Source organism: Phoenix dactylifera, unplaced genomic scaffold (assembly GCF_009389715.1).
Source record: "Phoenix dactylifera cultivar Barhee BC4 unplaced genomic scaffold, palm_55x_up_171113_PBpolish2nd_filt_p 001762F, whole genome shotgun sequence".
NCBI lineage: Eukaryota > Viridiplantae > Streptophyta > Magnoliopsida > Arecales > Arecaceae > Phoenix > Phoenix dactylifera.
The window spans coordinates 1-24,016 of record NW_024069060.1 but is presented as its reverse complement, the minus strand read 5'-3'; the positions used below and the strand labels follow the sequence as shown (position 1 = coordinate 24,016).

Here is a 24,016-nt window from a genome sequence, read left to right as displayed (position 1 = left end):
AGTTTCATCTCAAACACTGTTCATATGAATAGTAACTTCAGGAATGAATAGTATTTTCAGCTATTCTTCATGAGATTGGAGGTTAGAAAGGTCTTTTTTTTGTGATGAAGTGAGAGTGGGAATCTCTATTCCGAAAGAGTGCGGGTGCTAATCCAGAAAGAAGAGAACGCGAGGATCACTGGGAGATCGCACGCGGGCTCGGATGTTTGGGTGCAAATATGCTTGAAAGGTAATGGCTGCGATGCTGCTTCTCCAGGCGATGGAATATGAGACTGCCATCAGGTGGAGGAACTTCCTGAAAGGATTGAACTTTCTAGAAGAACCATCAACACCCAAAGGACTTTCTATGTGACGTTTACTTAGGAATTTACAAACATGATTGGTTTGCTCCAAAAAGTTAAGAAGATTTTCACCCAGAAAAATCTCCTTCGTCACGCTTAACACTAGCCACCCACTCATTGTAGCAAGAAGCAACTAGGTAAAAAATGAATCATCTACTCCATGCTTAGTTTAAATAAAAAAAAAAGAATAGAGGTGTATGTATGTCTCATGGCCAGTCCCGAAAGGTGATGCAGCAATGCTGCTTCTCCAGGCAATGGAATATGAGACTGTCATCAGGAGGAGGAACTTTCTGAAAGGTTGAACTTTCTAGAAGAACCATCAACACCCAAAGACTTTCTATGTGACGTTTACTTAGGAATTTACAAACATGATTGGTTTGCTCCAACAAGTTAAGGAGATTATCACCCAGAAAAATCTCCTTCGTCACACCTAACACTAGCCACTCCTTATAGCAACAGGAAGTTGGGTAGAAAACAACATGCCTTCTCTGATTCTTAGTTTAAATAAAAAACCAAAAGAGTCTACTTGAAAATCGACGCCAGGTAATAGAAAAAATTAACTATAGAAGGTCAAAATCATATTCCAAATTTAGATGATTTTACAGAGCCTAAAAAACTATAATCCTCTTTGTGTCTATTGATTTAGGTGTCGATTAAGTAGTTAATGGAGAATTGAAGGGATTAACCATTTATCAATCTAATTGATCAAGTAATTAGATTGCATTATTTCATCGCATGTAGCAATTATAATTTTCATATCTGAAATCTAATTGATTATCTTATGACATGGGTTGCTGATCATGCTAAACATGATTCTAAACTTTGTAATCCTATTAACAATGCAATTAGAATCATCAATTTACCACATAAAAAATCAGCATGCAAAAAATCAGCAACCCTAAAAAAATTTGATTCGTTGCAATTATTATTCAGCATCAAGCTTGTATTCTAAAGACGCCTTTCACATGTTTCTGCTTAGAAACTAAATAAAGTTGGGTCTACCAAGTGTAACAGCTAACAGATCATTATAAATTATATCTCAAAGTCATTTTTGATAATATCTAAGTCTGACATTCATTTATAATACCTATTTAGGATCATTTTACGATAATCATATTTCAAAAGAAAAATCGACCCATTGAAGTTCCTCCACCTGATGATGGTCTCATATTCCATCGCCTGGAGAAGCTGCATCACTGCCATTACCTTTCGGGACTGGCCATGAGACATACATACACCTCTGTTCTTTTATTTTTTTATTTAAACTAAGCATAGAGTAGATGTGTTTCATTTTTTACCCAGCTGCTTCTTGCTACAAGGAGTGGGTGGCTAGTGTTAAGTGTGACGAAGGAAGTTTTTCTGGGTGAAAATCTTCTTAACTTGTTGGAGCAAACCAATCATGTTTTTGTAAATTCCTAAGTAAACGTCATATAGAAAGTTCTTGGGTGTTGATGGTTCTTCTTGAAAGTGCAATCCTTCTAGGAAGTTCCTCCACCTGATGGCAGTCCCATATTCTATGGCCTGGAGCTGCAGCATTGGTGCCATTACCTTTCAGGACTGGCCATGAGACATACATACACCTCTATTCTTTTGGTTTTGTTTTTTAAATTTAAACTAAGAATAGTGTAGACATGTTGTTTCATTTTTAACCAAACTGCTTCTTGCCACAAGGAATGGCTAGTGTCAATTGTGACGAAGGAGATTTTTCTGGGTGAAAATCTCCTTAACTTGTTGGAGCAAACCAATCATGTTTGTAAATTCCTAAGTAAACGTCACATAGAAAGTCCTTGGGTGTTGATGGTTCTTCTTAAAAGTTCAATCCTTTCAGAAAGTTCCTCCACTGGATGACGGTCTCATATTCCAGCTCCTGGAGGAGCAACATTGCTGCCATTACTTTTTGGGACTGGCCATGAGACAGACATGCACTTTCTCTTTCGTTTCTTAATTAAACTAATCATCACCAGATGCATGCTGTTTCCCACCTTGCTTCTATATGCACGTCTGTTTTATGGTAACTTGAAAAGCAATTTAAGTAGCATAATGTCTTATTTTTAAGTCTTCACCATTGTATGTTTAACAACTTTTAGACTCTTGCTTATAGGCCCTACAGTTAAAGAATGTATTGTAGTTCATCACATTCTTCATTCGCTTTTTATGTTTTTGAAGTTGCTTCCCTACTGGATGAGTGGCCTCCATTGGGTCATTTCTCAGTGAGAAGCATACATTTAACATGGCCAGTATTAAACAGCATGGTGCTTTTTATTGTTGCATTGTGTTACCTGTCTCCTGGTGAATGTCAAATTAAAGAAGCATACATATGCTGGCTGTTTAAACTTTAGGCGGAAAGCACTTTGAAGATTTCATGCAATTTAAGTACCTTGTGTCCGCTGTTGCATGCATGAGTTAGTTTTAGCTAGATGATGTGTATTCTATCATGGTACATGCTTTTGGTTTCACTAGCTATATTTTTAGTAACCTGGCTGTTAACCATTGTGACCTCATTGTCTCGGCACCTCAACATGCCCCATGAAATCAACATGGCTCCTGTTTTTTGGGGATGTCGCCCAGTATTACACTTGGATGAGAACCATATAGCCACATGAGATTATCAGACGTCAATCTATTACACTCATAGAAGAATTGTGGTTATGCACGGCTACTTTTCATCATGCATTTGCTGTGTGATAATGAAACAGCTGTTTTTGGCTATTTAATGAGCCTAATTCATCATAAAAGCCTATTAAATATTTATAATTTTAAACGAAGGCATGCAAGGAATTGGTTGGGAATTGGCATTGAAACCCTCCTCCTTGTGACCCTATTTATTACAAGCACATCACGTCAATCAATCAGTTGGTCTTCAACTCTTGAATTGTTCCCGAGCCTCCTTGATTCGATCCTTGATCAACTCTTGATCCAATCGCCATCAACCGCTCAAATCGCCCTTCATCTCATGTATTGTCTTCGACTTAATCGTTGACGTACATTATATCACAGAAATACAACCAAATATAAAATAATAAATTACATCCCCTTTTAGGAGGCACGCAGGCCTCTCAAAACATCAAATAAGATGCATGCAAGCATCTGAAAAATTACATGACGTTATAGATCACATCGCAGGTCGTTACATTTGATACCAAAAGGGTTTGAATCCTATGATCATCACCGCATGCAGCAATTATAATTTTCAGATCTGAAATCTAATTGATTATCTTATGACATGGGTTGCTGATCATACTAAACATGATTCTAAACTTTGTAATCCCATTAACAATGCAATTAGAATCATCAATTTATCACATAAAAAATCAGCAACCCTGAAAAAATCTGCATGCAGAAAATTTTCAGCATGCATAACTTTTTAAATTTTAGATTTAAGATGCCTATTAATAATTAATCCTTACCTTAATCTACGAAGCCTAGGCTCTGATATCACTGTTGGGAACCCGCCCATGCCGCTTATTGTACCACGCCTCTTGACAAAATAAATTTAAAATTTAGCACCTATATATATATATGCATCCTCTTCCTATTAGTGACTGAGAAGTCTTTTTTTTAAATTATTGGTGGGGATACAGCTTAATTTTTATTAATATGGTTGATTTACAGCTTATAAATAGACCGTCCAAATCATGGGTAGGTCAATTATAGAAGGGAAAAAAATAGATTTTACTGGAAGAACCATCAACACCCAAAGACTTATTTTACGTAAAAAATAGATATATATATATATATATACTTTCAACCATCTACTATTTATCGATGACTGCTTATTGCTATCAAGAGCCAACAATGAGGATTGCTTTATTTTCAAGATAGTTAATTCAGAACTATAGCTTACGATCGAAGCCATCAACTTGTCTTAATACTCAATTCCCTTCATTCCACATATTGACCCCGCAATGCTTCAAAACATTATTGCTCTGCTATATATTCAAAAGATTGAACTGGTTGGTTGTTACCTTGGCATCCCTCTCAAAGGTGCTAGAATCATTATTCAAGACATTCAACCTATTAGATTCCACATCTTGGGTCATCTTGATTCAAGGAAATGGAAAACTATATCCATTACAAGTTGTTTAACTATGATTAAATTAGTACAAAGCTTGTAATGACTTGGAACCATATTTGAAAAAAATAGCCAAGAAGTTGCTATTTCGATTTTTTGGCCCTATATAAGTGCTGAAGATCTACTTGGTACATAGTTGACATGAACTAAATGCACGCCTGTATTGGTCCTCATATACTCTCCACATTTAAGTCCTAGTATTTTCATCAAACTAAGGATCCAAATCTATTCAATTCCAATCATAAATACCTTGATCAGCCCATGATTCATCCAAATAGATTTGCGTCACAATATCCTATTTTAAGATATGGGGCAATATTCTTCGTAAGATAGTATTTTTTGGCTTTAATCAAACCATTTTTTTTACTTTTTATTATTGCCACCATGTTGGCTTGTGTAACAGCACCATGCATGCCATCCTAGACATTGGCACTATACTCTTGTATATATATATATATATATATATATATATATATATATATATATATATATATCATTATTATATCACCTATATATATATTTTAAATGACCCCACTAATAGGAAGAGGATGCATATATATATATATATATATATATATATATATATATATATATATATCATTATTTTTTCGAAAACCAACATTTTCTTCCGAAGACTCGCAACCCTTCTAAAAAAGACATCGGACAAAAAAAAGTATTTTAAAGTATTTAAACCAACTAAAATTTAGAAAATAAGAAAAATTTCAATCTTTTTTTAAATTAAAACTCCAACAGATCACACTTCATATGATAGTGCTTACCATCATTGATAGTGTTTCCAAAGTAGTCTTACCATCCTATATTACTGTTGTTGTTGCTCGATTTCATTTCATGACTATTTACCCATATAACATTTCTTGATCGAGTAACATTATGCATGTTTTACTGTGACTTTGTTGCCAAGATGGATTGTCAAAATTCCTGTTTCATTGTTTAAAATGTATCCACTTTCAACAAGAAACCTCTTACACTAAAAAAAAACTATTTTGATGGGACTTGTGATGATTCATACAATGATATCCGAGCTGCTCCACCAGTCTTCCATCTGAATATTCTGATGGTGCAAAAAAACTATTATTTTTCAAAGTATATATGTATGCTATAGCTCCATCACAACACCACTCATGTGCTTTCTGAAGTATGGATACTATAGCTCGATCACATAGTATTCGTTGTCTCCATACCATATGCACTTTATCAACTAAGCTTGCCGAAAAAAACATGTTTCCACATAAGAAATCAGGTTTTCGGACCATACAAATAATAGAGCAAATGAATTAGAAAGGCTTATCGCTTCTATACAGGGTCTGCTTGTCAAGATTCAAGATTATCAGCACACATGATTACCCTTTCAACAATCTTGAATGACCCTTTCATTGTAAGAACCTGTGCAGGCGTGTGTTTAGTCCCATATCGGTTATCTGATGGGTAGATCTTGGATATCTATACAGGATCAAAGAACTTAAATAATACCTTTTGGTTAGCCATTTTAGGTAAGATCCTAAATTGTTACAAATGGTATTAGAACGGACCTAGCCCATAACCTATGTGGACTGGGGGACACTGCAACACGTATTCATTGGGGCTTACCATCGGCCGATCGTAGTGTTTGTACCCATGCGGGCATGTATTTAGTCCCACATCAGTTATTCGCTGGGTAGATCTTAAATATCTATACAGAATCAAAAAATCCAAATAATATTTTCTGGCTAGCCATTTTGGATGAAGTCCTGAATTATTACAATCGACACGTAATATGTTGAGCTTTTCTGATCAACCTTATGGATATTATAATAAATTTTTGCTTGATAATGCAAGTAGGGAGCCTTAGGAAACCCTTAGCCCACATGAGATCAAGGTAGCATAGCCAAAAAAAAAAAACAAAAAAAAACAAAAAACAAAAAAAAAAACCAACGAAAGAAAGCTCGATATAGATTAGAACTAGAAGCAGCAAAACAAACTAGAAGCAGGAATAATTAAAACTTAGAAGGAAGATAAGAACTAGAAGTAAGGAAAAAATCAAGAAGAAAACAAAAATCTAATCCGCTTCCAATTCCGATTGCAAACTGAATGCACCCTAATTCTTACACGCAGAAGGATAAGATGTTAGATGTACCAATGGAACTGTTTACATAATGAAATAGTATATTCCAACCCTTTTGCTTAATTATTACATACAAAAGCACATGAATGATATGTGGAATAGCACTGAGTCTTAATTATCCCTAATGTGCAGAACAAGTCTTTATCATTATCATTATTATTATTATTATTATTATTATTATTATTTTTGGTAAAATGGCTATTCATATTCATGTAACTCTAACATGAGTACATCCAGCCAGATCACAAAAAAGTAAGGAATACAAAGGAAGAGGCACGGCTGATGCAGACGTCCAAAAAAAAATTCACTAGAATGCTGGACGATAAAGGAGGCGACCCAATCTACTACCCTGTTCGCCTCTCTGAACACATGTGCTGCCTGAATGACTCCCATCATCTGAGCTAACTTGCGAGCCTCCCAGATAAATGGATGACCATCACCATATCTATCCGCTCCACGGATCCAATCAATCATCATAGAAGAGTTCCCCTATAGGTACACTTGCTCGGCCCCAAGCATCCGCCCAGCATAAGATATTCCCTCCCAGGCTGCCCGCAACTCTGCCCCAACTACTGTAAGTCCTAGTGTGCACCGCCCTTCCGCTGCTATCAACCTACCAAAATGGTCCATGATCACAAATCCAACACCTCCAGACATACCGTTCATCGACCTGCTGCCGTCGAAGTTCACTTTGAGATGACCAAGGGGTGGAGGTTGGGATACCCAAGAAATAAATGCAAACCGGTGCGCTTTGACAGCGTGAAGATACCCCAGATGTCTCTAATCATTTCAGAAGAAAACACAGTGGTAGCGGCGGTAACCTCCCTTGCATGTAGTATAGCTATGTCTACCACCATCCTCAATGGCGACCTTCTCCACTCAAACAAGCCGGCATTTTTGTCCAATCAAATATGGTTGGATAGGTATGCTGTAAGAAACAAGTCATTTTTTTTTTTTTAATGGTTACGATAATCCGTCGTTGAATTTCAACTTGATATCGATGATGAGACACCGGTCTGTCGGTCCAGAGTCCAGACCGGTCTGGGAATGAGAAGACTCGGAGATCGAGGATTCAGCCGCCGTTCATCTCGGATCAGACGGTGCGTAATCACTGCCGGTATCTTCACAAACCCTAGCCCTCTTTATATTCCCGGGCCTTGGCTATTCCTCGGCCGAAGTACGCGAGTCCGAGCGCTTCAGGAGGAGCAGAGGGGGAGGCCGCGGCGCTTAGGAGGACAAAATGGTTTGATTTTTTGCTGTTCTTGTCTCGATCCAAATTATCCAACTTATAGTAGCAATATTAATTTGTGCTGTTGTTTTTTTCCGATCGATCGGGGTTTAATAAAGTTTGCAAGCTTTGCCACTTGATCTAGATTTTTGTTCGCAAGGCTCTGAAAATTTTCTTTGCAACTAAAAGTTCTTTATTAGGTTTTCTTATGAAGTTTTTCTTATTGAAATCTTTTTGTTTTGGGTTGTGAGACATTCATTATCTATGGAGGATTATTTGGTTGGCTATTATCTTGGATCGATCACATAATGCTTTTGTTTTTTCTTTTCCTTTCTTTAAACCGAAGAAGAAAAATGAAGCAACTGAACAGCATGTATGCTTAAATCATTTGCTTTTTTGAATTGCTTGCAAAATCTTCAGAGCATTTGGAAGCAAAGATTTGTTGCTTTCAAAATAGAGTGAAAATAGAACCAGAGAATGGCAGAAGTTTTCTGCAAATGCTATCTTCCACATCAATTTCTAGTTAACCAGTTTGTCGGAAAAAAAAAAACAAAGACAGCTCTAATGCCACATAGGTCCTGAACATGGGTCGGATTCATGATTTTTTTTTTTTTGATACATGCAACTGTAGTTGCTGTAGCTTGATTTGTGTGTGTACGTATGCATGCCTGTGTTTGGAGAGTTTCAAGTGGGAATTGTAAGAACAAAGACCCTATTTAGTTGGATCCACTATAGGAGGTGACTTCACTTGTTGTTTTAACTATATCCTTATGCTTATTTCATTCTAAATATGCTGACATATTAAAAATGAATGAACGTACAATTAACAAAAAAAAGGTATTGATATAATTTTTTCTTACTTGTAACTTTGCAAACATACATGTATTGTTCGTACTTTCTCTCTTACATATTCAAAAGATTGAACTGGTTGGTTGTTACCTTGGCATCCCTCTCAAAGGTGCTAGAATCATTATTCAAGACATTCAACCTATTAGATTCCACATCTTGGGTCATCTTGATTCAAGGAAATGGAAAACTATTTCCATTACAAGTTGTTTATATGTAGCAGAGCAATAATGTTTTGAAGCATTGCGGGGTCAATATGTGGAATGAAGGGAATTGAGTATTAAGACAAGCTGATGGCTTCGATCATAAGCTATCGTAAGCTATAGTTCTGAATTAACTATCTTGAAAGTAAAGCAATCCTCATTGTTGGCTCTTGATAGCAATAAGCAGTCATCGATAAATAGTAGATGGTTGAAAGTACATCTATCTCTCTTTGTTTTATATCTAGACAAGCGTCCAGCATCTATTTCAAGATCAAGAGCCATGTTCAACATTTCAGAGCGCAGTATGAAGAGGTAAAGAGGAAAGGAGAAAGGGGCATCTCAATCGCATAAATGATTTAAAGGTGCTAGTGGAAGAGCCATTAATCAATACGAGAAAATTGGGTTCATGTAACAATCATTAATCCAAGCAATCCACTTCTCAAGGAAAGAAACTTTCTCATGACACCCTCGTTTGGTCTTAGTATACTCGATCATAAGTCCTATTCATATATAGATTAATAGTGATTACAGATTACAGAGTTTCTCCAGCCTTGTGTGATAAATCAATAGCCTCCAGAGCGAAGATGCTACAATAGGTAATAGAAATTAAAGGCCACTTTCTCCTCAAGCACCAAATCATCAATGGCGACCTTTCTAAGAGCTTGGACTTTGTTACTATTTGTTTAAGCCAAATACCCAAATGATTATCATTATAAACGTTCGCATAAAAGTTCCCGCACAATAAGGTCAAAATGGTAAATTTGGTTCTGGCAAGCCGAGAAACCCTAGAAAGCGCTATATAAAACGTCTGCCGCCTCCTGCGTTTCTAAGATGTCGAAGCGAGGTAACGCCTCTCTCGCTTTCTGGCCCTCCCTACCCCCGCCTCCGGATTTTCTCGATATCCTTTGCTTCCATCTTGTGATCTGATTAGGGTTTTATGATCCGATTCATCTAGCCAAATGAAGCGCGGTCATGGCATTAGATCCTTTTTGCTCTGCTCAAAGATGTCTTCAGATGAGAGCCTTCTTGTCTTTGTTGTTTGCTTTAGGGAAAACAATAAGAGATCGATGTAGAAGCCTTGCAAGTTTAATCTTTGCTGGATGAATGCGTCCGATTTTAGGGCGATTGTAAGGCTTGATTCCTTCATCAAACCAATTGGATTCCATTTTTTCATTTAAGTTTTGGTCTTCCGTTTTTTCCTCCTGGAAAGCTTAGCTTTATTAGATCTCTCCTGATTTTTTTATCAGTTTCTGCTAGATACGCAGTGAAAAGTCTTGACTCCGCGCCTTCTTATTTGTTTTTTATTAGCATTTTTTTTAAAGATTTTACCATGTTATTTAGATGCTTGTGAGAGACAAGTGATTATTAAGACCGTTTAGGTGTCTATTGATTTATGGTTCTCGTTTTTTATGATTCTTTGTAGGAAAATCTATAATATCGCATTTCTACTTCCGTTTTCAAACAAAAAAAAGGCTTTTTTTGTCCTTTGTATTTATTGGTTGTTTTTGGGTAGATTATATTTTAGAATTGAGTTAGCATTGTCTCACCGATTTATCATTTGTTGCAATACATAGGACGAGGAGGTTCTGCCGGAAATAAGTTCCAGATGTCGCTAGGTATGAAGGGCCGTCTCAACCGGTTTCCCACTGCTTGTGTTGGGATATGGTGATGGAGTTACGGTGATGGCCCCTGTCAAAATGGGTAAGCCTGACCTCAGAAAGAAAAGAAGGTCATGCCTGCTGTCATTGTAACGCAGCGGAGGCCATGTCGCAGAAAGGATGGTGTCTATATGTACTTTGAAGGTATCTCTTTTATTATAAAACTCCGCTTGTATTTTTTTTCTAGTTACCAAAAAAATTATCATAGCAATTCTTTGTCATCTTTTAACGCATCCGTTGATCAGTAGCACCCACTGGATCTGATAGTTAGGTCTGATAGTTGATACTTCAGTTTTGGTGGCGAGCCAAGACCGAGCACTAATACTTCTTTGATTATGTCGGTTATGATATCTGTACCAATCACCAGATGTTAGCTGGTGCACAATGCTACTGCACAATTGGTAACGGAACTTTTTGATTTTTTGATAGATATGATTGTTTGTAATTGCTTTAAGCATGCTACCATGTGTTTTTTCCACACAATACAATTTCTATTGGCTTCTGTGATTTGACGAAATTATTGAATTTTTGGGCTGATATGATCACCTTATTTATTATTTTGCTGTCTGAGATTTTGAATGTTTGTAGCTTGTATTGCTAAATCATCTATTATGTCCATCGAAACATCAGAGAAGTTATTTTTGGTATCTCATCTTTTTTGCTTTCTCCATTTGCAAGAGTTTTGATCCATTTGATGATGATAGAGAGATTTTTTTCTGAGTGAAAATCTCTGTAACTTGTTGGAGCGAACCCATCATGTTTTGTTTATTGTAAGTGAATGTCACAAAGAATGTCTTTGGATGTTAATGTTTCTTTTGAAAGTGCAATACTTTAAGGAAGTACTTCGACCTAGAAACAGTCTCATGTTCTATTACTTGAGGAAGCAATGTTGTTGCTGTTACCTTTTGGAATTGAACATGAGACATGCATATTCCTTTATTCTTTTGGTTTTTTATTTAAACTAAGAATCAGAGAAGACATGTTGTTTTCTACCCAGCAACAAGGAGTGGCTAGTGTTAGGTGTGACGATGGAGATTTTTCTGGGTGATAATCTCCTTAACTTGTTGGAGCAAACCAATCATGTTTGTAAATTCCTAAGTAAACGTCACATAGAAAGTCTTTGGGTGTTGATGGTTCTTTTAGAGAGTTCAACTTTTCAGAAAGTTCCTCCACCTGATGGCAGTCTCATATTCTATCGCCTGGAGAAGCAGCATCGTTGCCATTACCTTTCGAGACTGGCCATGAGGCATACATACACCTCTATTCTTTTTTTTTATTTAAACTAAGCATGGAGTAGATGATTCATTTTTTACCTAGTTGCTTCTTGCTACAATGTGTAGGTGGCTAGTGTTAAGCGTGACGAAGGAGATTTTTCTGGGTGAAAATATTCTTAACTTTATGGAGCAAAACCAATCATGTTTGTAAATTCCTAAGTAAACGTCACATAGAAAGTCCTTTGGGTGTTTATGGTTCTTCTAGAAAGTTCAATCTTTTCAGGAAGTTCCTCCACCTGATGGCAGTCTCATATTCCATCGCCTGGAGAAGCAGCATCGCAGCCATTACCTTTCGGGACTGGCCATGAGACATACATACATCTCTATTCTTTTATATTTTTATTAAAACTAAGCATAGAGTAGTTGTGTTTCATGTTTTTACCCAACCACTTCCCGCTACAAGGAGTGGGTGGCTAGTGTTAAGTGTGACGAAGGAGATTTTTCCGGGTGAAAATCTTCTTAACTTGTTGGAGCAAACCAATCATGTTTGTAAATTCCTAAGTAAACATCACGTAGAAAGTCCTTTGGGTGTTGATGGTTCTTCTAGAAAGTTCAATCCTTTCAGAAAGTTCCTCCACTTGATGATGGTCTCATATTCCATCGCCTGGAGAAGCAGCATCGCTGGCATTACCTTTCGGGACTGGCCATGAGACATACATACACCTCTTTTCTTTTATCTTTTTATTTAAACTAAGCATCGAGTAGATGTGTTTTATTTTTTACCCAGCTGCTTCTTGCTGCAAGGAGTGGGTGGCTAGTGTTAAGTGTGACTATGGAGGTTTTTCTGGGTGTCTTCAGATGAGCGCCTTCTTGTCTTTGTTGTTTGCTTTAGGGAAAACAAAAGAGACCGATGTGGAAGCCTTGCAAGTTTAATCTTTGCTGGATGAATGCGTCCGATTTTAGGGCAATTGTAAGGCTTGATTTCTTCATCAAACCAATTGGATTCCATTTTTTCATTCAAGTTTTGGTCTTCCGTTTTTTCCTCCTGGAAAGCTTACGCTTTATTATATCTCTCCTAATTTTTTTATTAGTTTCTGCTAGATACGCAGTGAAAAGTCTGGACTCCGCACCTTCTTATTTGTTTTTTATTAGCAGATATTTTTTAAGATTTTACCATGTTATTTAGATGCTTGTGAGAGACAAGTGATTATTAAGACCGTTTAGGTGTCTATTGATTTATGGTTCTCGTTTTTTATGATTCTTTGCAGGAAAATCTATAATCTCGCATTTCTACTTCCGTTTTCAAACAAAAAAAGGCTTTTTTTGTCCTTTTGTATTATTTTTGTTATATTCAAGAATTAGTATATTGGTTGTTTTTGGTGTAGATTATATTTTAGAATTGAGTTAGCATTGTCTCACCGATTTATCATTTGTTGCAATACATAGGACGAGGAGGTTCTGCCGGAAATAAGTTCCAGACGTCGCTAGGTATGAAGGGCCGTCTTAATCGGTTTCCCACTGCTTGTGTTGGGATATGGTGATGGGGATACGGTGATGGCCCCTGTCAAAAAGGGTAAGCCTGACCTCAGAAAGAAAAGAAGGTCATGCCTGCTGTCATTGTAACGCAGCGGAGGCCATGGCACAGAAAGGATGGTGTCTATATGTACTTTGAAGGTATCTCTTTTATTATAAAACTCCGCTTGTATTTTTTTTCTAGTTACCAAAAAAATTATCATAGCAATGCTTTGTCATCTTTTAACGCATCCGTTGATCAGTAGCACCCACTGGATCTGATAGTTAGGTTTGATAGTTGATACTTCAGTTTTGGTGGCGAGCCAAGATCGAGCACTAATACTTCTTTGATTATGTCGGTTATGATATCTGTACCAATCACCAGATGTTAGCTGGTGCACAATGCTACTGCACAATTGGTAACGGAACTTTTTTGATTTTTTGATAGATATGATTGTTTGTAATTGCTTTAAGCATGCTACCATGTGTTTTTTCCACACAATACAATTTTCTATTGGCTTCTGTGATTTGACGAAATTATTGAATTTTTGGGCTGATATGATCACCTTATTTATTATTTTGCTGTTTGAGATTTTGAATGTTTGTCGCTTGTATTGCTAAATCATCTATTATGTCCATCGAAACATCAGAGAAGTTTTTTTTGGTATCTCTTCTTTTTGCTTTGTCCATTTGCAAGAGAGTTTTGATCCATTTGATGATGATAGAGAGATTTTTTTCTGAGTGAAAATCTCTGTAACTTGTTGGAGCGAACCCATCATGTTTTGTTTATTGTAAGTGAATGTCACAAAGAATGTCTTTGGATGTTAATGTTTCTTTTGAAAGTGCAAATACTTTAAGGAAGTACTTCGACCTAGAAACAGTCTCATGTTCTATTACCTGAGGAAGCAATGTTGTTGCTGTTACCTTTTGGAATTGAACATGAGACATGCATATTCCTTTATTCTTTTGGTTTTTTATTTAAACTAAGAATCAGAGAAGACATGTTGTTTTCTACCCAGCAACAAGGAGTGGCTAGTGTTAGGTGTGACGATGGAGATTTTTCTGGGTGATAATCTCCTTAACTTGTTGGAGCAAACCCAATCATGTTTGTAATTCCTAAGTAAACATCACATAGAAAGTCTTTGGGTGTTGATGGTTCTTTTAGAAAGTTCATCCTTTCAGAAAGTTCCTCCACCTGATGGCAGTCTCATATTCTATCGCCTGGAGAAGCAGCATCGCTGCCATTACCTTTCGGGACTGGCCATGAGGCCATTCATACACCTCTATTCTTTTTTTTATTTAAACTAAGCATGGAGTAGATGATTCATTATTTACCTAGTTGCTTCTTGCTACAATGTGTGGGTTGCTAGTGTTAAGCGTGCGAAGGAGATTTTTCTGGTTGAAAATCTTCTTAACTTTTTGGAGCAAACCAATCATGTTTTTAAATTCCTAAGTAAACGTCACATAGAAAGTCCTTTGGGTGTTGATGGTTCTTCTAGAAAGTTCAATCCTTTCCGGAAGTTCCTCCACCTGATGGGAGTCTCATATTCCATCGCCTGGAGAAGCAGCGTCGCTGCCATTACCTTTCGGGACTGGCCATGAGACATACATACATCTCTATTCTTTTATATTTTTATTAAAACTAAGCATAGAGTAGTTGTTTTTTCATGTTTTTACCCAACCACTTCCCACTACAAGGAGTGGGTGGCTAGTGTTAAGTGTGACGAAGGAGATTTTTTTGGGTGAAAATCTTCTTAACTTGTTGGAGCAAACCAATCATGTTTGTAAATTCCTAAGTAAACGTTACATAGAAAGTCCTTTGGGTGTTGATGGTTCCTCTAGAAAGTTCAATCCTTTCAGGAAGTTCCTCCACCTCATGATGGTCTCATATTCCATCGCTTGGAAAAGCAGCATCGCTGTCATTACCTTTCGGACTGGCCATGAGACATACATACACCTCTTTTCTTTTATTTTTTATTTAAACCAAGCATAGAGTAGATGTGTTTCATTTTTTACCCAGCTGCTTCTTGCTACAATGAGTGGGTGGCTAGTGTTAAGTGTGACCAAGGAGGTTTTTCTGGGTGTCTTCAGATGAGCGCCTTCTTGTCTTTGTTGTTTGCTTTAGGGAAAACAAAAGAGACCGATGTAGAAGCCTTGCAAGTTTAATCTTTGCTGGATGAATGCGTCCGATTTTAGGGCGATTGTAAGGCTTGATTCCTTCATCAAACCAATTGGATTCCATTTTTTCATTCAAGTTTTGGTCTTCCGTTTTTTCCTCCTGGAAAGCTTACGCTTTATTAGAGATCTCCTAATTTTTTATCAGTTTCTGCTAGATACGCAGTGAAAAGTCTTGACTCTACACCTTCTTATTTGTTTTTTATTAGCAGATATTTTTTAAGATTTTACCATGTTATTTAGATGCTTGTGAGAGACAAGTGATTATTAAGACCGTTTAGGTGTCCATTGATTTATGGCTCTAGTTTTTTATGATTCTTTGCAGGAAAATCTATAATCTGGCATTTTTACTTCCGTTTTCAAACAAAAAAGGTTTTTTTGTCCTTTGTATTTATTTTTGTTATATTCAAGAATTAGTATATTGGTTGTTTTTGGTGTAGATTATATTTTAGAATTGAGTTAGCATTGTCTCACCGATTTATCATTTGGTGCAATACATAGGACGAGGAGGTTTTGCCGGAAATAAGTTCCAGATGTCGCTGGGTATGAAGGGCCGTCTCAACCGGTTTCCCACTGCTTGTGTTGGGATATGGTGATGGGGATACAGTGATGGCCCCTGTCAAAAAGGGTAAGCCTGACCTCAAAAAGAAAAGAAGGTCATGCCTGCTGTCATTGTAACGCAGCGGAGGCCATGGCGCAGAAAGGATGGTGTCTATATGTTCTTTGAAGGTATCTCTTTTATTATAAAACTCCGCTTGTATTTTTTTTCTAGTTACCAAAAATATTATCATAGCAATGCTTTGTCATCTTTTAACGCATCCGTTGATCAGTAGCACCCACTGGATCTGATAGTTGATACTTCAGTTTTGGGGGCGAGCCAAGACTTAGCACTAATACTTCTTTGATTATGTCGGTTATGATATCTGTACCAATCACCAGATGTTAGCTGGTGCACAATGCTACTGCACAATTGGTAACGGAACTTTTTGATTTTTTGATAGATATGATTGTTTGTAATTGCTTTAAGCATGCTACCATGTGTTTTTCCACACAATACAATTTTCTATTGGCTTCTGTGATTTGACGAAATTATTGAATTTTTGGGCTGATATGATCACCTTATTTATTATTTTGCTGTTTGAGATTTTGAATGTTTGTCGCTTGTATTGCTAAATCATCTATTATGTCCATCGAAACATCAGAGAAGTTTTTTTTGGTATCTCTTCTTTTTTGCTTTGTCCATTTGCAAGAGAGTTTTGATCCATTTGATGATGATAGAGAGATTTTTTTCTGAGTGAAAATCTCTGTAACTTGTTGGAGCGAACCCATCATGTTTGTATATTGTAAGTGAATGTCACAAAGAAAGTCTTTGGATGTTAATGTTTCTTTTGAAAGTACAATACTTTAAGGAAGTACTTCGACCTAGAAACAGTCTCATATTCTATTGCCTGAGGAAGCAATGTTGTTGCTGTTACCTTTTGGAATTGAACATGAGACATGCATATTCCTTTATTCTTTTGTTTTTTTATTTAAACTAAGAATCAGAGAAGACATGTAGTTTTCTACCCAACTGCCTGTTGCTACAAGGAGTGGCTAGTGTTAGGTGTGACGAAGGAGATTTTTCTGGGTGATAATCTCCTTAACTTATTGGAGCAAACCAATCATGTTTGTAAATTCCTAAGTAAACATCACATAGAAAGTCTTTGGGTGTTAATGGTTCTTCTAGAAAGTTCAACCTTTCAGAAAGTTCCTCCACCTGATGGCAGTCTCATATTCCATCGCCTGGAGAAGCAGCATCGCTGCCATTACCTTTCGGGACTGGCCATGAGACATACATACACCTCTATTCTTGTTTTTTTATTTAAACTAAGCATGGAGTAGATGATTCATTTTTTACGTAGTTGCTTCTTGCTGCAATGTGGTGGGTGGCTAGTGTTAAGCGTGACGAAGGAGATTTTTCTGGGTGAAAATCTTCTTAACTTTTTGGAGCAAACCAATCATGTTTGTAAATTCCTAAGTAAACGTCACATAGAAAGTCCTTTGGGTGTTGATGGTTCTTCTAGAAAGTTCAAACCTTTCGGGAAGTTCCTCCACCTGATGGCAGTCTCATATTCCATCGCCTGGAGAAGCAGCATCGCTGCCATTACCTTTCGGGACTGGCCATGAGACATACATACATCTCTATTTTTTTTATATTTTTTTTAAAACTAAGCATAGAGTAGTTGTGTTTCATGTTTTTACCCAACCACTTCCCACTACAGGGAGTGGGTGGCTAGTGTTAAGTGTGACGAAGGAGATTTTTCTGGGTGAAAATCTTCTTAACTTGTTGGAGCAAACCAATCATGTTTGTAAATTCCTAAGTAAACATCACATAGAAAGTCCTTTGGGTGTTGATGGTTCTTCTAGAAAGTTCAATCATTTCAGGAAGTTCCTCCACCTGATGATGGTCTCATATTCCATCGCCTGGAGAAGCAGCATCGCTGCCATTACCTTTCGGGACTGGCCATGAGACATACATACACCTCTTTTCTTTTATTTTTTTATTTAAACCAAGCATAGAGTAGATGTGTTTCATTTTTTACCTAGCTGCTTCTTGCTGCAAGGAGTGGGCGGCTAGTGTTAAAAGGAGGTTTTTCTGGGTGTCTTTAGATGAGCGCCTTCTTGTCTTTGTTGTTTGCTTTAGGGAAAACAAAAGAGACCGATGTAGAAGCCTTGCAATTTTAATCTTTGCTGGATGAATGCGTCCGATTTTAGGGCGATTGTAAGGCTTGATTCCTTCATCAAACCAATTGGATTTCATTTTTTCATTCAAGTTTTGGTCTTCCATTTTTTCCTCCTGGAAAGCTTACGCTTTATTAGATCTCTCCTAATTTTTTATCAGTTTCTGCTAGATACGCAGTGAAAAGTCTTGACTCCACACCTTCTTATTTGTATTTTATTAGCAGATATTTTTGAAGATTTTACCATGTTATTTAGATGCTTGTGAGAGACAAGTGATTATTAAGACCGTTTAGGTGTCTATTGATTTATGGCTCTCGTTTTTTATGATTCTTTGCAGGAAAATCTGTAATCTGGCATTTCTACTTCCGTTTTCAAATAAAAAAGGGTTTTTTTTGTCCTTTGTATTTATTTTTGTTATATTCAAGAATTAGTATATTGGTTGTTTTTGGTGTAGATTATATTTTAGAATTGAGTTAGCATTGTCTCACCGATTTATCATTTGTTTTTTTATTTAAACTAAGAATCAGAGAAGACATGTAGTTTTCTACCCAACTGCCTGTTGCTACAAGGAGTGGCTAGTGTTAGGTGTGACGAAGGAGATTTTTCTGGGTGATAATCTCCTTAACTTATTGGAGCAAACCAATCATGTTTGTAAATTCCTAAGTAAACATCACATAGAAAGTCTTTGGGTGTTAATGGTTCTTCTAGAAAGTTCAACCTTTCAGAAAGTTCCTCCACCTGATGGCAGTCTCATATTCCATCGCCTGGAGAAGCAGTACCGCTGCCATTACCTTTCGGGACTGGCCATGAGACATACATACACCTCTATTCTTGTTTTTTTATTTAAACTAAGCATGGAGTAGATGATTCATTTTTTACGTAGTTGCTTCTTGCTGCAATGTGTGGGTGGCTAGTGTTAAGCGTGACGAAGGAGATTTTTCTGGGTGAAAATCTTCTTAACTTTTTGGAGCAAACCAATCATGTTTGTAAATTCCTAAGTAAACATCACATAGAAAGTCCTTTGGGTGTTGATGGTTCTTCCAGAAAGTTCAAACCTTTCGGGAAGTTCCTCCACCTGATGGCAGTGTCATATTCCATCGCCTGGAGAAGCAGCATCGCTGCCATTACCTTTCGGGACTGGCCATGAGACATACATACATCTCTATTCTTTTATATTTTTATTAAAACTAAGCATAGAGTAGTTGTGTTTCATGTTTTTACCCAACCACTTCCCACTACAGGGAGTGGGTGGCTAGTGTTAAGTGTGACGAAGGAGATTTTTCTGGGTGAAAATCTTCTTAACTTGTTGGAGCAAACCAATCATGTTTGTAAATTCCTAAGTAAACATCACATAGAAAGTCCTTTGGGTGTTGATGGTTCTTCTAGAAAGTTCAATCATTTCAGGAAGTTCCTCCACCTGATGATGGTCTCATATTCCATCGCCTGGAGAAGCAGCATCGCTGCCATTACCTTTCGGGACTGGCCATGAGACATACATACACCTCTTTTCTTTTATTTTTTCATTTAAACCAAGCATAGAGTAGATGTGTTTCATTTTTTACCTAGCTGCTTCTTGCTGCAAGGAGTGGGCGGCTAGTGTTAAAAGGAGGTTTTTCTGGGTGTCTTTAGATGAGCGCCTTCTTGTCTTTGTTGTTGCTTTAGGGAAAACAAAAGAGACCGATGTAGAAGCCTTGCAATTTTAATCTTTGCTGGATGAATGCGTCCGATTTTAGGGCGATTGTAAGGCTTGATTCCTTCATCAAACCAATTGGATTTCATTTTTTCATTCAAGTTTTGGTCTTCCATTTTTTCCTCCTGGAAAGCTTACGCTTTATTAGATCTCTCCTAATTTTTTTATCAGTTTCTGCTAGATACGCAGTGAAAAGTCTTGACTCCACACCTTATTTGTATTTTATTAGCAGATATTTTTGAAGATTTTACCATGTTATTTAGATGCTTGTGAGAGACAAGTGATTATTAAGACCGTTTAGGTGTCTATTGATTTATGGCTCTCATTTTTTATGATTCTTTGCAGGAAAATCTATAATCTGGCATTTCTACTTCCGTTTTCAAACAAAAAAGGGTTTTTTTGTCCTTTGTATTTATTTTTGTTATATTCAAGAATTAGTATATTGGTTGTTTTTGGTGTAGATTATATTTTAGAATTGAGTTAGCATTGTCTCACCGATTTATCATTTGGTGCAATACATAGGACGAGGAGGTTCTGCCGGAAATAAGTTCCAGATGTCGCTGGGTATGAAGGGCCGTCTCAACCGGTTTCCCACTGCTTGTGTTGGGATATGGTGATGGGGACACCGTGATGGCCCCTGTCAAAAAGGGTAAGCCTGACCTCAAAAAGAAAAGAAGATCATGCCTGCTGTCATTGTAACGCAGCGGAGGCCATGGCGCAGAAAGGATGGTGTCTATATGTTCTTTGAAGGTATCTCTTTTATTATAAAACTCCGCTTGTATTTTTTTTTTAGTTACCAAAAAAATTATCATAGCAATGCTTTGTCATCTTTTAACACATCCGTTGATCAGTAGCACCCACTGGATCTTGATAGTTAGATCTGATAGTTGATACTTCAGTTTTGGTGGCGAGCCAAGACCGAGCACTAATACTTCTTTGATTATGTCGGTTATGATATCTGTACCAATCACCAGATGTTAGCTGGTGCACAATGCTACTGCACAATTGGTAACGGAACTTTTTGATTTTTTGATAGATATGATTATTTGTAATTGCTTTAAGCATGCTACCATGTGTTTTTCCACACAATACAATTTTCTATTGGCTTCTGTGATTTGACGAAATTATTGAATTTTTGAGCTGATATGATCACCTTATTTATTATTTTGCTGTCTGAGATTTTGAATGCTTGTAGCTTGTATTGCTAAATCATCTATTATGTCTATCGAAACATCAGAGAAGTTTTTTTTGGTATCACATCTTTTTTGCTTTCTCCATTTGCAAGAGAGTTTTGATCCATTTGATGGTGATAGAGAGATTTTTTTCTGAGTGAAAATCTCTGTAACTTGTTGGAGCGAACCCATCATGTTTTGTATATTGTAAGTGAATGTCACAAAGAAAGTCTTTGGATGTTAATGTTTCTTTTGAAAGTACAATACTTTAAGAAAGTACTTCGACCTAGAAACAGTCTCATATTCTATTGCCTGAGGAAGCAATGTTGTTGCTGTTACCTTTTGGAATTGAACATGAGACATGCATATTCCTTTATTCTTTTGTTTTTTTATTTAAACTAAGAATCAGAGAAGACATGTTGTTTTCTACCCAACTGCCTGTTGCTACAAGGAGTGGCTAGTGTTAGGTGTGACGAAGGAGATTTTTGTGGGTGATAATCTCCTTAACTTATTGGAGCAAACCAATCATGTTTGTAATTCCTAAGTAAGCATCACATAGAAAGTCTTTGGGTGTTAATGGTTCTTCTAGAAAGTTCAACCTTCAGAAAGTTCCTCCACCTGATGGCAGTCTCATATTCCATCGCCTGGAGAAGCAGCATCTGCCATTACCTTTCGGGACTGGCCATGAGACATACATACACCTCTATTCTTGTTTTTTTATTTAAACTAAGCATGGAGTAGATGATTCATTTTTTACGTAGTTGCTTCTTGCTGCAATGTGTGGGTGGCTAGTGTTAAGCGTGACGAAGGAGATTTTCTGGGTGAAAATCTTCTTAACTTTTGGAGCAAACCAATCATGTTTGTAAAATTCCTAAGTAAACGTCACATAGAAAGTCCTTTGGGTGTTGATGGTTCTTCTAGAAAGTTCAAACCTTTCGGGAAGTTCCTCCACCTGATGGCAGTCTCATATTCCATCGCCTGGAGAAGCAGCATTGCTGCCATTACCTTTCGGGACTGGCCATGAGACATACATACATCTCTATTCTTTATATTTTTATTAAAACTAAGCATAGAGTAGTTGTGTTTCATGTTTTTACCCAACCACTTCCCACTACAGGGAGTGGGTGGCTAGTGTTAAGTGTGACGAAGGAGATTTTTCTGGGTGAAAATCTTCTTAACTTGTTGGAGCAAACCAATCATGTTTGTAAATTCCTAAGTAAACATCACATAGAAAGTCCTTTGGGTGTTGATGTTCTTCTAGAAAGTTCAATCATTTCAGGAAGTTCCTCCACCTGATAATGGTCTCATATTCCATCGCCTGGAGAAGCAGCATCGCTGCCATTACCTTTCGGGACTGGCCATGAGACATATATACACCTCTTTTCTTTTATTTTTTATTTAAACCAAGCATAGAGTAGATGTGTTTCATTTTTTACCTAGCTGCTTCTTGCTGCAAGGAGTGGGTGGCTAGTGTTAAAAGGAGGTTTTTCTGGGTGTCTTCAGATGAGCGCCTTCTTGTCTTTGTTGTTTGCTTTAGGGAAAACAAAAAGAGGCCGATGTAGAAGCCTTGCAAGTTTTAATCTTTGCTGGATGAATGCTTCCGATTTTAGGCGATTGTAAGGCTTGATTCCTTCATCAAACCAATTGGATTTCATTTTTTCATTCAAGTTTTGGTCTTCCGTTTTTTCCTCCTGGAAAGCTTACGCTTTATTAGATCTCTCCTAATTTTTTTATCAGTTTCTGCTAGATACGTAGTGAAAAGTCTTGACTCCACACCTTCTTATTTGTTTTTTATTAGCAGATATTTTTTAAGATTTTACCATGTTATTTAGATGCTTGTGAGAGACAAGTGATTATTAAGACCGTTTAGGTGTCTATTGATTATGGCTCTCGTTTTTTATGATTCTTTGCGGAAAATCTATAATCTGGCATTTCTACTTCCGTTTTCAAACAAAAAAGGCTTTTTTTGTCCTTTGTATTTATTTTTGTTATATTCAAGAATTAGTATATTGGTTGTTTTTTGGTGTAGATTATATTTTAGAATTGAGTTAGCATTGTCTCACCGATTTATCATTTTGGTGCAATACATAGGACGAGGAGGTTCTGCCGGAAATAAGTTCCAGATGTCGCTGGGTATGAAGGGCCGTCTCAACCGGTTTCCCACTGCTTGTGTTGGGATATGGTGATGGGGATACGGTGATGGCCCCTGTCAAAAAGGGTAAGCCTGACCTCAAAAAGAAAAGAAGGTCATGCCTGCTGTCATTGTAACGCAGCGGAGGCCATGGCGCAGAAAGGATGGTGTCTATATGTACTTTGAAGGTATCTCTTTTATTATAAAACTCCGCTTGTATTTTTTTTCTAGTTACCAAAAAAATCATAGCAATGCTTTGTCATCTTTTAACGCATCCGTTGATCAGTAGCACCCACTGGATCTGATAGTTAGATCTGATAGTTGATACTTCAGTTTTGGTGGCGAGCCAAGACCGAGCACTAATACTTCTTTGATTATGTCGGTTATGATATCTGTACCAATCACCAGATGTTAGCTGGTGCACAATGCTACTGCACAATTGGTAACGGAACTTTTTGATTTTTTGATAGATATGATTGTTTGTAATTGCTTTAAGCATGCTACCATGTGTTTTTTCCACACAATACAATTTTCTATTGGCTTCTGTGATTTGACGAAATTATTGAATTTTTGAGCTGATATGATCACCTTATTTATTATTTTGCTGTCTGAGATTTTGAATGTTTGTAGCTTGTATTGCTAAATCATCTATTATGTCCATCGAAACATCAGAGAAGTTTTTTTTGGTATCTCATCTTTTTTGCTTTCTCCATTTGCAAGAGAGTTTTGATCCATTTGATGATGATAGAGAGATTTTTTTCTGAGTGAAAATCTCTGTAACTTGTTGGAGCGAACCCATCATGTTTTGTTATTGTAAGTGAATGTCACAAAGAAAGTCTTTGGATGTTAATGTTTCTTTTGAAAGTGCAATACTTTAAGGAAGTACTTCGACCTAGAAACAGTCTCATATTCTATTGCCTGAGGAAGCAAT

General features: G+C 37.0%; 1 long non-coding RNA gene and 1 other non-coding gene across 3 annotated transcripts; both read left to right on the top strand.

The window, feature by feature from the left end:
• Nucleotides 1–2,506: 2,506 nt before the first annotated feature.
• LOC120109058 lies at nt 2,507–2,638 on the top strand. Its single transcript, XR_005510115.1, has one exon. It is a non-coding gene; the product is annotated as a small nucleolar RNA snoR137 (small nucleolar RNA).
• Nucleotides 2,639–7,562: 4,924 nt separating this feature from the next.
• On the top strand, nt 7,563–23,681 carry LOC120109056. Of its 2 annotated transcripts, XR_005510112.1 has the most exons (6): nt 7,563–7,778; nt 10,387–10,614; nt 13,131–13,358; nt 15,873–16,100; nt 20,305–20,532; nt 23,046–23,681. It is a non-coding gene; the product is annotated as an uncharacterized LOC120109056 (long non-coding RNA). The 2 variants fall into 2 exon arrangements; XR_005510113.1 differs by lacking the exon at nt 13,131–13,358.
• Nucleotides 23,682–24,016: the final 335 nt, after the last annotated feature.